This window comes from Pseudophryne corroboree, chromosome 10 (genome assembly GCF_028390025.1).
Source record: "Pseudophryne corroboree isolate aPseCor3 chromosome 10, aPseCor3.hap2, whole genome shotgun sequence".
In the NCBI taxonomy this organism is placed as follows: domain Eukaryota; kingdom Metazoa; phylum Chordata; class Amphibia; order Anura; family Myobatrachidae; genus Pseudophryne; species Pseudophryne corroboree.
This window is the reverse complement of record NC_086453.1, coordinates 1,029,633-1,048,735: the sequence shown is the minus strand read 5'-3', so window position 1 is coordinate 1,048,735 and position 19,103 is coordinate 1,029,633. Positions and strand designations below refer to the sequence as shown.

General features: G+C 29.2%; 1 protein-coding gene across 1 annotated transcript in view; it reads left to right on the top strand.

Moving 5' to 3' along the window:
* The window catches only part of LOC134966869 (ephrin type-A receptor 8-like), a 272,397-nt gene that overhangs the window by 69,193 nt on the left and 184,101 nt on the right, over positions 1–19,103 (top strand). The window lies entirely within an intron of this gene.

The following is a 19,103-nucleotide window of genomic DNA, read 5'->3' as shown; positions in this document are numbered from 1 at the left end:
TTGTTATTATTTGTATCTTTGTAGCACAGTTTCTTGATTACTGTACAATTAGTAGTATTGTTATTATTTGTATCTTTGTAGCGCAGTTTCACGATTACAGCACAATTAGTAGTATTGTTATTATTTGTATCTTTTTGTATCATGGTTTCCAGATTACTGTACAATTAGTAGTATTGTTAATACTTGTATCTTTGTATCATGGTTTCCTGATTACTGTACAATTAGTAGTATTGTTATTATTTGTATCTTTGTAGCGCAGTTTCCTGATTACTGTACAATTAGTAGTATTGTTATTATTTGTATCTTTGTAGCGCAGTTTCCGGATTACTGTACAATTAGTAGTATTGTTATTATTTGTATCTTTGTATCGCGGTTTCCTGATTACTGTACAACTAGTAGTATTGTTATTATTTGTATCATTGTAGCGCAGTTTCACGATTACAGCACAATTAGTAGTATTGTTATTATTTGTGTCTTTGTAGCACAGTTTCCGGATTACTGTACTATTAGTAGTATTGTTATTATTTGTATAATTGTAGCAGTTTCCTGATTACTGTACAATTAGTAGTATTGTTATTATTTGTATCTTTGTAGCACAGTTTCCTGATTACTGTACAATTAGTAGTATTGTTATTATTTGTATCTTTGTAGCGCAGTTTCCGGATTACTGTACAATTAGTAGTATTGTTATTATTTGTATAATTGTAGCAGTTTCCTGATTACTGTACAATTAGTAGTATTGTTATTATTTGTATCTTTGTAGCGCAGTTTCCGGATTACTGTACAATTAGTAGTATTGTTATTATTTGTATCTTTGTAGCGCAGTTTCCGGATTACTGTACAATTAGTAGTATTGTTATTATTTGTATAATTGTAGCAGTTTCCTGATTACTGTACAATTAGTAGTATTGTTATTATTTGTATCTTTGTAGCGCAGTTTCCTGATTACTGTACAATTAGTAGGATTGTTATTATTTGTATCTTTGTAGTGCTGTTTCCTGATTACTGTACAATTAGTAGTATTGTTATTATTTGTATCTTTGTAGCGCAGTTTCCTGATTACTGTACAATTAGTAGTATTGTTATTATTTGTATCTTTGTAGCACAGTTTCCGGATTACTGTACAATTAGTAGTATTGTTATTATTTGTATAATTGTAGCAGTTTCCTGATTACTGTACAATTAGTAGTATTGTTATTAATTGTATCTTTGTAGCGCAGTTTCCTGATTACTGTACAATTAGTAGTATTGTTATTATTTGTATCTTTGTAGCGCAGTTTCCGGATTACTGTACAATTAGTAGTATTGTTATTATTTGTATCTTTGTATCGCGGTTTCCTGATTACTGTACAACTAGTAGTATTGCTATTATTTGTATCATTGTAGCGCAGTTTCACGATTACAGCACAATTAGTAGTATTGTTATTATTTGTGTCTTTGTAGCACAGTTTCCGGATTACTGTACAATTAGTAGTATTGTTATTATTTGTATAATTGTAGCAGTTTCCTGATTACTGTACAATTAGTAGGATTGTTATTATTTGTATATTTGTAGCACAGTTTCCTGATTACTGTACAATTAGTAGTATTGTTATTATTTGTATCTTTGTAGCGCAGTTACCGGATTACTGTACAATTAGTAGTATTGTTATTATTTGTATCTTTGTAGCACAGTTTCCAGATTACTGTACAATTAGTAGTATTGTTATTATTTGTATCTTTGTAGCGCAGTTTCCGGATTACTGTACAATTAGTAGTATTGTTATTATTTGTATCTTTGTAGCACAGTTTCCTGATTACTGTACAATTAGTAGTATTGTTATTATTTGTATAATTGTAGCAGTTTCCTGATTACTGTACAATTAGTAGTATTGTTATTATTTGTATCTTTGTAGCGCAGTTTCCTGATTACTGTACAATTAGTAGGATTGTTATTATTTGTATCTTTGTAGTGCAGTTTCCTGATTACTGTACAATTAGTAGTATTGTTATTATTTGTATCTTTGTAGCGCAGTTTCCTGATTACTGTACAATTAGTAGTATTGTTATTATTTGCATCTTTTTGTATCATGGTTTCCAGATTACTGTACAATTAGTAGTATTGTTATTACTTGTATCTTTGTATCATGGTTTCCTGATTACTGTACAATTAGTAGTATTGTTATTATTTGTATCTTTGTATCGCGGTTTCCAGATTACTGTACAATTAGTAGTATTGTTATTATTTGGATCTTTGTAGCGCAGTTTCCGGATTACTGTACGATTAGTAGTATTGTTATTATTTTTATCTTTGTAGCGCAGTTTCATGATTACAGCACAATTAGTATTATTGTTATTATTTGTATCTTTGTATCACGGTTTCCTGATTACTGTACAATTAGTAGTATTGTTATTATTTGTATCTTTGTAGCACAGTTTCCTGATTACTGTACAATTAGTAGTATTGTTATTATTTGTATCTTTGTAGCGCAGTTTCCGGATTACTGTACAATTAGTAGTATTGTTATTATTTGTATAATTGTAGCAGTTTCCTGATTACTGTACAATTAGTAGTATTGTTATTATTTGTATCTTTGTAGCGCAGTTTCCGGATTACTGTACAATTAGTAGTATTGTTATTATTTCTATCTTTGTAGCGCAGTTTCCGGATTACTGTACAATTAGTAGTATTGTTATTATTTGTATAATTGTAGCAGTTTCCTGATTACTGTACAATTAGTAGTATTGTTATTATTTGTATCTTTGTAGCGCAGTTTCCTGATTACTGTACAATTAGTAGGATTGTTATTATTTGTATCTTTGTAGTGCAGTTTCCTGATTACTGTACAATTAGTAGTATTGTTATTATTTGTATCTTTGTAGCGTGCAGTTTCCTGATTACTGTACAATTAGTAGTATTGTTATTATTTGTATCTTTGTAGCGCAGTTTCCTGATTACTGTACAATTAGTAGTATTGTTATTAATTGTTTCTTTGTAGCGGAGTTTCCCGATTACTGTACAATTAGTAGTATTGTTATTATTTGTATCTTTGTAGCGCAGTTTCCTGATTACTGTACAATTAGTAGTATTGTTATTATTTGTATCTTTGTATCGCGGTTTCCAGATTACTGTACAATTAGTAGTATTGTTATTATTTGTATCTTTTTGTATCATGGTTTCCAGATTACTGTACAATTAGTAGTATTGTTATTACTTGTATCTTTGTATCATGGTTTCCTGATTACTGTACAATTAGTAGTATTGTTATTATATGTATCTTTGTATCGCGGTTTCCAGATTAGTGTACAATTAGTAGTATTGTTATTATTTGGATCTTTGTAGCGCAGTTTCCTGATTACTGTACAATTAGTAGTATTGTTATTATTTGTATCTTTGTAGCGCAGTTTCACGATTACAGCACAATTAGTAGTATTGTTATTATTTGTATCTTTGTATCATGGTTTCCTGATTACTGTACAATTAGTAGTATTGTTATTATTTGTATCTTTGTAGCACAGTTTCCTGATTACTGTACAATTAGTAGTATTGTTATTATTTGTATCTTTGTAGCACAGTTTCCGGATTACTGTACAATTAGTAGTATTGTTATTATTTGTATAATTGTAGCAGTTTCCTGATTACTGTACAATTAGTAGTATTGTTAGTATTTGTATCTTTGTAGCACAGTTTCCTGATTACTGTACAATTAGTAGTATTGTTATTATTTGTATCTTTGTAGCGCAGTTTCCTGATTACTGTACAATTAGTAGTATTGTTATTATTTGTATCTTTGTAGCACAGTTTCTTGATTACTGTACAATTAGTAGTATTGTTATTATTTGTATCTTTGTAGCGCAGTTTCACGATTACAGCACAATTAGTAGTATTGTTATTATTTGTATCTTTTTGTATCATGGTTTCCAGATTACTGTACAATTAGTAGTATTGTTAATACTTGTATCTTTGTATCATGGTTTCCTGATTACTGTACAATTAGTAGTATTGTTATTATTTGTATCTTTGTAGCGCAGTTTCCTGATTACTGTACAATTAGTAGTATTGTTATTATTTGTATCTTTGTAGCGCAGTTTCCGGATTACTGTACAATTAGTAGTATTGTTATTATTTGTATCTTTGTATCGCGGTTTCCTGATTACTGTACAACTAGTAGTATTGTTATTATTTGTATCATTGTAGCGCAGTTTCACGATTACAGCACAATTAGTAGTATTGTTATTATTTGTGTCTTTGTAGCACAGTTTCCGGATTACTGTACTATTAGTAGTATTGTTATTATTTGTATAATTGTAGCAGTTTCCTGATTACTGTACAATTAGTAGTATTGTTATTATTTGTATCTTTGTAGCACAGTTTCCTGATTACTGTACAATTAGTAGTATTGTTATTATTTGTATCTTTGTAGCGCAGTTTCCGGATTACTGTACAATTAGTAGTATTGTTATTATTTGTATAATTGTAGCAGTTTCCTGATTACTGTACAATTAGTAGTATTGTTATTATTTGTATCTTTGTAGCGCAGTTTCCGGATTACTGTACAATTAGTAGTATTGTTATTATTTGTATCTTTGTAGCGCAGTTTCCGGATTACTGTACAATTAGTAATATTGTTATTATTTGTATAATTGTAGCAGTTTCCTGATTACTGTACAATTAGTAGTATTGTTATTATTTGTATCTTTGTAGCGCAGTTTCCTGATTACTGTACAATTAGTAGGATTGTTATTATTTGTATCTTTGTAGTGCTGTTTCCTGATTACTGTACAATTAGTAGTATTGTTATTATTTGTATCTTTGTAGCGCAGTTTCCTGATTACTGTACAATTAGTAGTATTGTTATTATTTGTATCTTTGTAGCACAGTTTCCGGATTACTGTACAATTAGTAGTATTGTTATTATTTGTATAATTGTAGCAGTTTCCTGATTACTGTACAATTAGTAGTATTGTTATTAATTGTATCTTTGTAGCGCAGTTTCCTGATTACTGTACAATTAGTAGTATTGTTATTATTTGTATCTTTGTAGCGCAGTTTCCGGATTACTGTACAATTAGTAGTATTGTTATTATTTGTATCTTTGTATCGCGGTTTCCTGATTACTGTACAACTAGTAGTATTGCTATTATTTGTATCATTGTAGCGCAGTTTCACGATTACAGCACAATTAGTAGTATTGTTATTATTTGTATCTTTGTAGCACAGTTTCCTGATTACTGTACAATTAGTAGTATTGTTATTATTTGTATAATTGTAGCAGTTTCCTGATTACTGTACAATTAGTAGTATTGTTATTATTTGTATCTTTGTAGCGCAGTTTCCTGATTACTGTACAATTAGTAGGATTGTTATTATTTGTATCTTTGTAGTGCAGTTTCCTGATTACTGTACAATTAGTAGTATTGTTATTATTTGTATCTTTGTAGCGCAGTTTCCTGATTACTGTACAATTAGTAGTATTGTTATTATTTGTATCTTTGTAGCGCAGTTTCCTGATTACTGTACAATTAGTAGTATTGTTATTAATTGTTTCTTTGTAGCGGAGTTTCCCGATTACTGTACAATTAGTAGTATTGTTATTATTTGTATCTTTGTAGCACAGTTTCCTGATTACTGTACAATTAGTAGTATTGTTATTATTTGTATCTTTGTATCGCGGTTTCCAGATTACTGTACAATTAGTAGTATTGTTATTATTTGCATCTTTTTGTATCATGGTTTCCAGATTACTGTACAATTAGTAGTATTGTTATTACTTGTATCTTTGTATCATGGTTTCCTGATTACTGTACAATTAGTAGTATTATTATTATTTGTATCTTTGTATCGCGGTTTCCAGATTACTGTACAATTAGTAGTATTGTTATTATTTGGATCTTTGTAGCGCAGTTTCCGGATTACTGTACGATTAGTAGTATTGTTATTATTTTTATCTTTGTAGCGCAGTTTCATGATTACAGCACAATTAGTATTATTGTTATTATTTGTATCTTTGTATCACGGTTTCCTGATTACTGTACAATTAGTAGTATTGTTATTATTTGTATCTTTGTAGCACAGTTTCCTGATTACTGTACAATTAGTAGTATTGTTATTATTTGTATCTTTGTAGCGCAGTTTCCGGATTACTGTACAATTAGTAGTATTGTTATTATTTGTATAATTGTAGCAGTTTCCTGATTACTGTACAATTAGTAGTATTGTTATTATTTGTATCTTTGTAGCGCAGTTTCCGGATTACTGTACAATTAGTAGTATTGTTATTATTTCTATCTTTGTAGCGCAGTTTCCGGATTACTGTACAATTAGTAGTATTGTTATTATTTGTATAATTGTAGCAGTTTCCTGATTACTGTACAATTAGTAGTATTGTTATTATTTGTATCTTTGTAGCGCAGTTTCCTGATTACTGTACAATTAGTAGGATTGTTATTTGTATCTTTGTAGTGCAGTTTCCTGATTACTGTACAATTAGTAGTATTGTTATTATTTGTATCTTTGTAGCGTGCAGTTTCCTGATTACTGTACAATTAGTAGTATTGTTATTATTTGTATCTTTGTAGCGCAGTTTCCTGATTACTGTACAATTAGTAGTATTGTTATTAATTGTTTCTTTGTAGCGGAGTTTCCCGATTACTGTACAATTAGTAGTATTGTTATTATTTGTATCTTTGTAGCGCAGTTTCCTGATTACTGTACAATTAGTAGTATTGTTATTATTTGTATCTTTGTATCGCGGTTTCCAGATTACTGTACAATTAGTAGTATTGTTATTATTTGTATCTTTTTGTATCATGGTTTCCAGATTACTGTACAATTAGTAGTATTGTTATTACTTGTATCTTTGTATCATGGTTTCCTGATTACTGTACAATTAGTAGTATTGTTATTATATGTATCTTTGTATCGCGGTTTCCAGATTAGTGTACAATTAGTAGTATTGTTATTATTTGGATCTTTGTAGCGCAGTTTCCTGATTACTGTACAATTAGTAGTATTGTTATTTGTATCTTTGTAGCGCAGTTTCACGATTACAGCACAATTAGTAGTATTGTTATTATTTGTATCTTTGTATCATGGTTTCCTGATTACTGTACAATTAGTAGTATTGTTATTATTTGTATCTTTGTAGCACAGTTTCCTGATTACTGTACAATTAGTAGTATTGTTATTATTTGTATCTTTGTAGCACAGTTTCCGGATTACTGTACAATTAGTAGTATTGTTATTATTTGTATAATTGTAGCAGTTTCCTGATTACTGTACAATTAGTAGTATTGTTAGTATTTGTATCTTTGTAGCACAGTTTCCTGATTACTGTACAATTAGTAGTATTGTTATTATTTGTATCTTTGTAGCGCAGTTTCCTGATTACTGTACAATTAGTAGTATTGTTATTATTTGTATCTTTGTAGCACAGTTTCTTGATTACTGTACAATTAGTAGTATTGTTATTATTTGTATCTTTGTAGCGCAGTTTCACGATTACAGCACAATTAGTAGTATTGTTATTATTTGTATCTTTTTGTATCATGGTTTCCAGATTACTGTACAATTAGTAGTATTGTTAATACTTGTATCTTTGTATCATGGTTTCCTGATTACTGTACAATTAGTAGTATTGTTATTTGTATCTTTGTAGCGCAGTTTCCTGATTACTGTACAATTAGTAGTATTGTTATTATTTGTATCTTTGTAGCGCAGTTTCCGGATTACTGTACAATTAGTAGTATTGTTATTATTTGTATCTTTGTATCGCGGTTTCCTGATTACTGTACAACTAGTAGTATTGTTATTATTTGTATCATTGTAGCGCAGTTTCACGATTACAGCACAATTAGTAGTATTGTTATTATTTGTGTCTTTGTAGCACAGTTTCCGGATTACTGTACTATTAGTAGTATTGTTATTATTTGTATAATTGTAGCAGTTTCCTGATTACTGTACAATTAGTAGTATTGTTATTATTTGTATCTTTGTAGCACAGTTTCCTGATTACTGTACAATTAGTAGTATTGTTATTATTTGTATCTTTGTAGCGCAGTTTCCGGATTACTGTACAATTAGTAGTATTGTTATTATTTGTATCTTTGTAGCGCAGTTTCCGGATTACTGTACAATTAGTAGTATTGTTATTATTTGTATCTTTGTAGCGCAGTTTCCGGATTACTGTACAATTAGTAGTATTGTTATTATTTGTATAATTGTAGCAGTTTCCTGATTACTGTACAATTAGTAGTATTGTTATTATTTGTATCTTTGTAGCGCAGTTTCCTGATTACTGTACAATTAGTAGGATTGTTATTATTTGTATCTTTGTAGTGCTGTTTCCTGATTACTGTACAATTAGTAGTATTGTTATTATTTGTATCTTTGTAGCGCAGTTTCCTGATTACTGTACAATTAGTAGTATTGTTATTATTTGTATCTTTGTAGCACAGTTTCCGGATTACTGTACAATTAGTAGTATTGTTATTATTTGTATAATTGTAGCAGTTTCCTGATTACTGTACAATTAGTAGTATTGTTATTAATTGTATCTTTGTAGCGCAGTTTCCTGATTACTGTACAATTAGTAGTATTGTTATTATTTGTATCTTTGTAGCGCAGTTTCCGGATTACTGTACAATTAGTAGTATTGTTATTATTTGTATCTTTGTATCGCGGTTTCCTGATTACTGTACAACTAGTAGTATTGCTATTATTTGTATCATTGTAGCGCAGTTTCACGATTACAGCACAATTAGTAGTATTGTTATTATTTGTGTCTTTGTAGCACAGTTTCCGGATTACTGTACAATTAGTAGTATTGTTATTTGTATAATTGTAGCAGTTTCCTGATTACTGTACAATTAGTAGGATTGTTATTATTTGTATATTTGTAGCACAGTTTCCTGATTACTGTACAATTAGTAGTATTGTTATTATTTGTATCTTTGTAGCGCAGTTACCGGATTACTGTACAATTAGTAGTATTGTTATTATTTGTATCTTTGTAGCACAGTTTCCAGATTACTGTACAATTAGTAGTATTGTTATTATTTGTATCTTTGTAGCGCAGTTTCCGGATTACTGTACAATTAGTAGTATTGTTATTATTTGTATCTTTGTAGCACAGTTTCCTGATTACTGTACAATTAGTAGTATTGTTATTATTTGTATAATTGTAGCAGTTTCCTGATTACTGTACAATTAGTAGTATTGTTATTATTTGTATCTTTGTAGCGCAGTTTCCTGATTACTGTACAATTAGTAGGATTGTTATTATTTGTATCTTTGTAGTGCAGTTTCCTGATTACTGTACAATTAGTAGTATTGTTATTATTTGTATCTTTGTAGCGCAGTTTCCTGATTACTGTACAATTAGTAGTATTGTTATTATTTGTATCTTTGTAGCGCAGTTTCCTGATTACTGTACAATTAGTAGTATTGTTATTAATTGTTTCTTTGTAGCGGAGTTTCCCGATTACTGTACAATTAGTAGTATTGTTATTATTTGTATCTTTGTAGCACAGTTTCCTGATTACTGTACAATTAGTAGTATTGTTATTATTTGTATCTTTGTATCGCGGTTTCCAGATTACTGTACAATTAGTAGTATTGTTATTATTTGCATCTTTTTGTATCATGGTTTCCAGATTACTGTACAATTAGTAGTATTGTTATTACTTGTATCTTTGTATCATGGTTTCCTGATTACTGTACAATTAGTAGTATTGTTATTATTTGTATCTTTGTATCGCGGTTTCCAGATTACTGTACAATTAGTAGTATTGTTATTATTTGGATCTTTGTAGCGCAGTTTCCGGATTACTGTACGATTAGTAGTATTGTTATTATTTTTATCTTTGTAGCGCAGTTTCATGATTACAGCACAATTAGTATTATTGTTATTATTTGTATCTTTGTATCACGGTTTCCTGATTACTGTACAATTAGTAGTATTGTTATTATTTGTATCTTTGTAGCACAGTTTCCTGATTACTGTACAATTAGTAGTATTGTTATTATTTGTATCTTTGTAGCGTGCAGTTTCCTGATTACTGTACAATTAGTATTATTGTTATTTGTATCTTTGTAGCGCAGTTTCCTGATTACTGTACAATTAGTAGTATTGTTATTACTTGTATCTTTGTATCATGGTTTCCTGATTACTGTACAATTAGTAGTGTTGTTATTATTTGTATCTTTGTATCGCGGTTTCCAGATTACTGTACAATTAGTAGTATTGTTATTATTTGGATCTTTGTAGCGCAGTTTCCTGATTACTGTACAATTAGTAGGATTGTTATTATTTGTAACTTTGTATCGCGGTTTCCAGATTACTGTACAATTAGTAGTATTGTTATTATTTGTATCTTTGTAGCGCAGTTTCCTGATTACTGTACAATTAGTAGTATTGTTATTATTTGGATCTTTGTAGCACAGTTTCCTGATTACTGTACAATTAGTAGTGTTGTTATTATTTGTATCTTTGTAGCGCAGTTTCCTGATTACTGTACAATTAGTGGGATTGTTATTATGTGTATCTTTGTAGCGCTGTTTCCTGATTACTGTACAATTAGTAGTATTGTTATTATTTGTATCTTTGTAGCGCAGTTTCCAGATTACTGTACAATTAGTAGTATTGTTATTATTTGTATCTTTGTAGAGCAGTCTCCAGATTACTGTACAATTAGTAGTATTGTTATTATTTGTATCTTTGTAGCGCAGTTTCCTGATTACTGTACAATTAGTAGTATTGTTATTATTTGGATCTTTGTAGCACAGTTTCCTGATTACTGTACAATTAGTAGTGTTGTTATTATTTGTATCTTTGTAGCGCAGTTTCCTGATTACTGTACAATTAGTGGGATTGTTATTATGTGTATCTTTGTAGCGCTGTTTCCTGATTACTGTACAATTAGTAGTATTGTTATTATTTGTATCTTTGTAGCGCAGTTTCCTGATTACTGTACAATTAGTAGTATTGTTATTATTTGTATCATTGTAGCACAGTTTCCTGATTACTGTACAATTAGTAGTATTGTTATTATTTGTATCTTTGTAGCACAGTTTCCTGATTACTGTACAATTAGTAGTATTGTTATTATTTGTATCTTTGTAGCACAGTTTCCGGATTACTGTACAATTAGTAGTATTGTTATTATTTGTATCATTGTAGCACAGTTTCCTGATTACTGTACAATTAGTAGTATTGTTATTATTTGTATCTTTGTAGCACAGTTTCCTGATTACTGTACAATTAGTAGTATTGTTATTATTTGTATCTTTGTAGCACAGTTTCCTGATTACTGTACAATTAGTAGTATTGTTATTATTTGTATCTTTGTAGCGCAGATTCCAGATTACTGTACAATTAGTAGTATTGTATTATTTGTATCTTTGTAGCGCGGTTTCCCGATTACTGTACAATTAGTAGTATTGTTATTATTTGTATCTTTGTATCGCGGTTTCCTGATTACAGCACAATTAGTAGTATTGTTATTATTTGTATCTTTGTATCGCGGTTTCCTGATTACAGCACAATTAGTAGTATTGTTATTATTTGTATCTTTGTAGCGCAGTCTCCAGATTACTGTACAATTAGTAGTATTGTTATTATTTGTATCTTTGTATCGTGGTTTCCTGATTACTGTACAACTAGTAGTATTGTTATTATTTGTATAATTGTAGCAGTTTCCTGATTACTGTACAATTAGTAGTATTGTTATTATTTGTATCTTTGTAGCGCAGTTTCCGGATTACTATACAATTAGTAGTATTGTTATTATTATTTGTATCTTTGTAGCACAGTTTCCTGATTACTGTACAATTAGTAGTATTGTTGTTATTTGTATCATTGTAGCACAGTTTCCTGATTACTGTACAATTAGTAGTATTGTTATTATTTGTATCTTTGTAGCGCAGTTTCCTGATTACTGTACAATTAGTAGTATTGTTATTATTTGTGTCTTTGTAGCACAGTTTCCTGATTACTGTACAATTAGTAGTATTGTTATTATTTGTATCTTTGTAGCGCAGTTTCCGGATTACTGTACAATTAGTAGTATTGTTATTATTTGTATCTTTGTAGCGCAGTTTCCTGATTACTGTACAATTAGTAGTATTGTTATTATTTGTATCTTTGTAGCACAGTTTCCTGATTACTGTACAATTAGTAGTATTGTTATTATTTGTATCTTTGTAGCGCAGTTTCCCGATTACTGTACAATTAGTAGTATTGTTATTATTTGTATCTTTGTAGCGCAGTTTCCTGATTACTGTACAATTAGTAGTATTGTTATTATTTGTATATTTGTAGTGCAGTTTCCTGATTACTGTACAATTAGTAGTATTGTTATTATTATTTGTATCATTGTAGCACAGTTTCCTGATTACTGTACAATTAGTAGTATTGTTATTATTTGTATCTTTGTAGCGCAGTTTCCTGATTACTGTACAATTAGTAGTATTGTTATTATTTGTATCTTTGTAGCACAGTTTCCTGATTACTGTACAATTAGTAGTATTGTTATTATTTGTATCTTTGTAGCACAGTTTCCTGATTACTGTACAATTAGTAGTATTGTTATTATTTGTATCTTTGTAGCACAGTTTCCGGATTACTGTACAATTAGTAGTATTGTTATTATTTTTATAATTGTAGCAGTTTCCTGATTACTGTACAATTAGTAGTATTGTTATTATTTGTATCTTTGTAGCGCAGTTTCCGGATTACTGTACAATTAGTAGTATTGTTATTATTTGTATAATTGTAGCAGTTTCCTGATTACTGTACAATTAGTAGTATTGTTATTATTTGTTTCTTTGTATCGCGGTTTCCTGATTACTGTACAATTAGTAGTATTGTTATTATTTGTATCTTTGTAGCGCAGTTTCCTGATTACTGTACAATTAGTATTGTTATTAATTGTATCTTTGTAGCGGAGTTTCCCGATTACTGTACAATTATTATTATTATTATTATTATTATTTGTATCTTTGTATCATGGTTTCCTGATTACTGTACAATTAGTAGTATTGTTATTATTTGTATCTTTGTATCGCGGTTTCCAGATTACTGTACAATTAGTAGTATTGTTATTATTTGTATCTTTGTATCGCGGTTTCCAGATTACTGTACAATTAGTAGTATTGTTATTATTTGTATCTTTGTAGCGTGCAGTTTCCTGATTACTGTACAATTAGTGGTATTGTTATTATTTGTATCTTTGTAGCACAGTTTCCTGATTACTGTACAATTAGTAGTATTGTTATTATTTGTATCTTTGTAGCGCAGTTTCCTGATTACTGTACAATTAGTAGTATTGTTATTATTTGTATCTTTGTAGCGCAGTTTCCTGATTACTGTACAATTAGTAGTATTGTTATTAATTGTATCTTTGTAGCGGAGTTTCCCGATTACTGTACAATTAGTATTATTATTATTATTATTTGTATCTTTGTATCATGGTTTCCTGATTACTGTACAATTAGTAGTATTGTTATTATTTGTATCTTTGTAGCGCAGTTTCCTGATTACTGTACAATTAGTAGGATTGTTATTATTTGTATATTTGTAGCACAGTTTCCTGATTACTGTACAATTAGTAGTATTGTTATTATTTGTATCTTTGTAGCACAGTTTCCTGATTACTGTACAATTAGTAGTATTAATATTATTTGTATCTTTGTATCGCGGTTTCCAGATTACTGTACAATTAGTAGTATTGTTATTATTTGTATCTTTGTAGCGTGCAGTTTCCTGATTACTGTACAATTAGTAGTATTGTTATTATTTGTATCTTTGTAGCGCAGTTTCCTGATTACTGTACAATTAGTAGGATTGTTTTTATATGTATATTTGTAGCACAGTTTCCTGATTACTGTACAATTAGTAGTATTGTTATTATTTGTATCTTTGTAGCGCAGTTTCCTGATTACTGTACAATTAGTAGGATTGTTATTATTTGTATATTTGTAGCACAGTTTCCTGATTACTGTACAATTAGTAGTATTGTTATTATTTGTATCTTTGTAGCACAGTTTCCTGATTACTGTACAATTAGTAGTATTAATATTATTTGTATCTTTGTATCGCGGTTTCCAGATTACTGTACAATTAGTAGTATTGTTATTATTTGTATCTTTGTAGCGTGCAGTTTCCTGATTACTGTACAATTAGTAGTATTGTTATTATTTGTATCTTTGTAGCGCAGTTTCCTGATTACTGTACAATTAGTAGGATTGTTTTTATATGTATATTTGTAGCACAGTTTCCTGATTACTGTACAATTAGTAGTATTGTTATTATTTGTATCTTTGTAGCGCAGTTTCCTGATTACTGTACAATTAGTAGTATTGTTATTATTTGTATCTTTGTAGCGCAGTTTCCTGATTACTGTACAATTAGTAGTATTGTTATTATTTGTGTAATTATAGCAGTTTCCTGATTACTGTACAGTTAGTAGTATTGTTATTATTTGTATCTTTGTAGCGCAGTTTCCAGATTACTGTACAATTAGTAGTATTGTTATTATTTGTATCTTTGTAGCAGTTTCCTGATTACTGTACAATTAGTAGTATTGTTATTATTTGTATAATTGTAGCAGTTTCCTGATTACTGTACAATTAGTAGTATTGTTATTATTTGTATCTTTGTAGCGCAGTTTCCTGATTACTGTACAATTAGTAGGATTGTTATTATTTGTGTCTTTGTAGCACAGTTTCCTGATTACTGTACAATTAGTAGTATTGTTATTATTTGTATCTTTGTAGCGCAGTTTCCTGGATACTGTACAATTAGTAGTATTGTTATTATTTGTATCTTTGTAGTGCAGTTTCCAGATTACTATACAATTAGTAGTATTGTTATTATTTGGATCTTTGTAGCGCAGTTTCCTGATTACTGTACAATTAGTAGTATTGTTATTATTTGTATCTTTGTAGCGCAGTTTCCTGATTACTGTACAATTAGTAGTATTGTTATTAATTGTATCTTTGTAGCGGAGTTTCCCGATTACTGTACAATTATTATTATTATTATTATTATTATTATTTGTATCTTTGTATCATGGTTAACTGATTACTGTACAATTAGTAGTATTGTTATTATTTGTATCTTTGTATCGCGGTTTCCAGATTACTGTACAATTAGTAGTATTGTTATTATTTGTATCTTTGTAGCGTGCAGTTTCTTGATTACTGTACAATTAGTATTATTGTTATTATTTGTATCTTTGTAGCGCAGTTTCCAGATTACTGTACAATTAGTAGTATTGTTATTATTTGTATCTTTGTAGCGTGCAGTTTCCTGATTACTGTACAATTAGTATTATTGTTATTATTTGTTTATTTGTAGCACAGTTTCCTGATTACTGTACAATTAGTAGGATTGTTATTATTTGTATCTTTGTAGCGTGCAGTTTCCTGATTACTGTACAATTAGTAGGATTGTTATTATTTGTATCTTTGTAGCGCAGTTTCCTGATTACTGTACAATTAGTAGTATTGTTATTATTTGTATCTTTGTAGCGCAGTTTCCAGATTACTGTACAATTAGTAGTATTGTTATTATTTGTATAATTGTAGCACAGTTTCCTGATTACTGTACAATTAGTAGTATTGTTGTTATTTGTATCTTTGTAGCGCAGTTTCCTGATTACTGTACAATTAGTAGTATTGTTATTATTTGTATCTTTGTAGTGCAGTTTCCAGATTACTATACAATTAGTAGTATTGTTATTATTTGGATCTTTGTAGCACAGTTTCCTGATTACTGTACAATTAGTAGTATTGTTATTATTTGTATCTTTGTAGCGCAGTTTCCTGATTACTGTACAATTAGTAGTATTGTTATTAATTGTATCTTTGTAGCGGAGTTTCCCGATTACTGTACAATTATTATTATTATTATTATTATTAATATTATTATTTGTATCTTTGTATCATGGTTTCCTGATTACTGTACAATTAGTAGTATTTTTATTATTTGTATCTTTGTATCGCGGTTTCCAGATTATTGTACAATTAGTAGTATTGTTATTATTTGTATTTTTGTAGCGTGCAGTTTCCTGATTACTGTACAATTAGTATTATTGTTATTATTTGTATCTTTGTAGCGCAGTTTCCTGATTACTGTACAATTAGTAGGATTGTTATTATTTGTATATTTGTAGCACAGTTTCCTGATTACTGTACAATTAGTAGGATTGTTATTATTTGTATCTTTGTAGCGTGCAGTTTCCTGATTACTGTACAATTAGTAGGATTGTTATTATTTGTATCTTTGTAGCGCAGTTTCCTGATTACTGTACAATTAGTAGTATTGTTATTATTTGTATCATTGTAGCGCAGTTTCCAGATTACTGTACAATTAGTAGTATTGTTATTATTTGTATAATTGTAGCACAGTTTCCTGATTACTGTACAATTAGTAGTATTGTTATTATTTGTATCTTTGTAGTGCATTTTCCTGATTACTGTACAATTAGTAGTATTGTTATTATTTGGATCTTTGTAGCGCAGTTTCCTGATTACTGTACAATTAGTAGTATTGTTATTATTTGTATCTTTGTAGCGCAGTTTCCTGATTACTGTACAATTAGTAGTACTGTTATTAATTGTATCTTTGTAGCTGAGTTTCCCGATTACTGTACAATTAGTATTATTATTATTTGTATCTTTGTATCATGGTTTCCTGATTACTGTACAATTAGTAGTATTGTTATTATTTGTATCTTTGTATCGCGGTTTCCAGATTACTGTACAATTAGTAGTATTGTTATTATTTGTATCTTTGTAGCGTGCAGTTTCCTGATTACTGTACTATTAGTAGTATTGTTATTATTTGTATCTTTGTAGCGCAGTTTCCTGATTACTGTACAATTAGTAGTACTGTTATTAATTGTATCTTTGTAGCTGAGTTTCCCGATTACTGTACAATTAGTATTATTATTATTTGTATCTTTGTATCATGGTTTCCTGATTACTGTACAATTAGTAGTATTGTTATTATTTGTATATTTGTAGCACAGTTTCCTGATTACTGTACAATTAGTAGTATTGTTATTATTTGTATCTTTGTAGCGCAGTTTCCTGATTACTGTACAACTAGTAGTATTGTTATTATTTGTATCTTTGTAGCGCAGTTTCCTGATTACTGTACAATTAGTAGTATTGTTATTATTTGTATCTTTGTATCGCGGTTTCCAGATTACTGTACAATTAGTAGTATTGTTATTATTTGTATCTTTGTAGCGCAGTTTCCTGATTACTGTACAATTAGTAGTATTGTTATTATTTGTATCTTTGTAGCGCAGTTTCCTGATTACTGTACAATTAGTAGTATTGTTATTATTTGTATCTTTGTAGCGTGCAGTTTTCTGATTACTGTACAATTAGTAGGATTGTTATTATTTGTATATTTGTAGCACAGTTTCCTGATTACTGTACAATTAGTAGGATTGTTAGTATTTGTATCTTTGTAGCGCAGTTTCCTGATTACTGTACAATTAGTAGGATAGTTATTATTTGTATATTTGTAGCACAGTTTCCTGATTACTGTACAATTAGTAGTATTGTTATTATTTGTATCTTTGTAGCGCAGTTTCCTGATTACTGTACAATTAGTAGTATTGTTATTATTTGTATCTTTGTAGCGCAGTTTCCTGATTACTGTACAATTAGTAGTATTGTTATTATTTGTATAATTGTAGCACAGTTTCCTGATTACTGTACAATTAGTAGTATTGTTATTATTTGTATCTTTGTAGCGCAGTTTCCCGATTACTGTACAATTAGTAGTATTGTTATTATTTGTATCTTTGTAGCACAGTTTCTTGATTACTGTACAATTAGTAGTATTGTTATTATTTGTATAATTGTAGCAGTTTCCTGATTACTGTACAATTAGTAGTATTGTTATTATTTGTATCTTTGTAGCGCAGTTTCCTGATTACTGTACAATTAGTAGGATTGTTATTATTTGTGTCTTTGTAGCACAGTTTCCGGATTACTGTACAATTAGTAGTATTGTTATTATTTGTATAACTGTAGCAGTTTCCTGATTACTGTACAATTAGTAGTATTGTTATTATTTGTATCTTTGTAGCGCAGTTTCCTGATTACTGTACAATTAGTAGTATTGTTATTATTTGTATCTTTGTATCGCGGTTTCCAGATTACTGTACAATTAGTAGTATTGTTATTATTTGTATCGCGGTTTCCTGATTACTGTACAATTAGTGGTATTGTTATTATTTGTATCTTTGTATCGTGGTTTCCTGATTACTGTACAACTAGTAGTATTGTTATTATTTGTATCTTTGTAGCAGTTTCCTGATTACTGTACAATTAGTAGTATTGTTATTATTTGTATCTTTGTAGCGCAGTTTCCGGATTACTGTACAATTAGTAGTATTGTTATTATTTGTATCTTTGTAGCACAGTTTCCTGATTACTGTACAATTAGTAGTATTGTTATTATTTGTATCATTGTAGCACAGTTTCCTGATTACTGTACAATTAGTAGTATTGTTATTATTTGTATCTTTGTAGCACAGTTTCCTGATTACTGTACAATTAGTAGTATTGTTATTATTTGTATCTTTGTAGCGCAGTTTCCAGATTACTGTACAATTAGTAGTATTGTTATTATTTGTATCTTTGTAGCACAGTTTCCTGATTACTGTACAATTAGTAGTATAGTTATTATTTGTATCTTTGTAGCGCAGTTTCCTGATTACTGTACAATTAGTAGTATTGTTATTATTTGTATCTTTGTAGCACAGTTTCCTGATTACTGTACAATTAGTAGTATTGTTATTATTTGTATCTTTGTAGTGCAGTTTCCAGATTACTATACAATTAGTAGTATTGTTATTATTTGTATAATTGTAGCAGTTTCCTGATTACTGTACAATTAGTAGTATTGTTATTATTTGTATCTTTGTAGCGCAGTTTCCTGATTACTGTACAATTAGTAGTATTGTTATTATTTGTATCTTTGTAGCACAGTTTCCTGATTACTGTACAATTAGTAGTATTGTTATTATTTGTATCTTTGTAGCACAGTTTCCTGATTACTGTACAATTAGAAGTATTGTTATTATTTGTATCTTTGTAG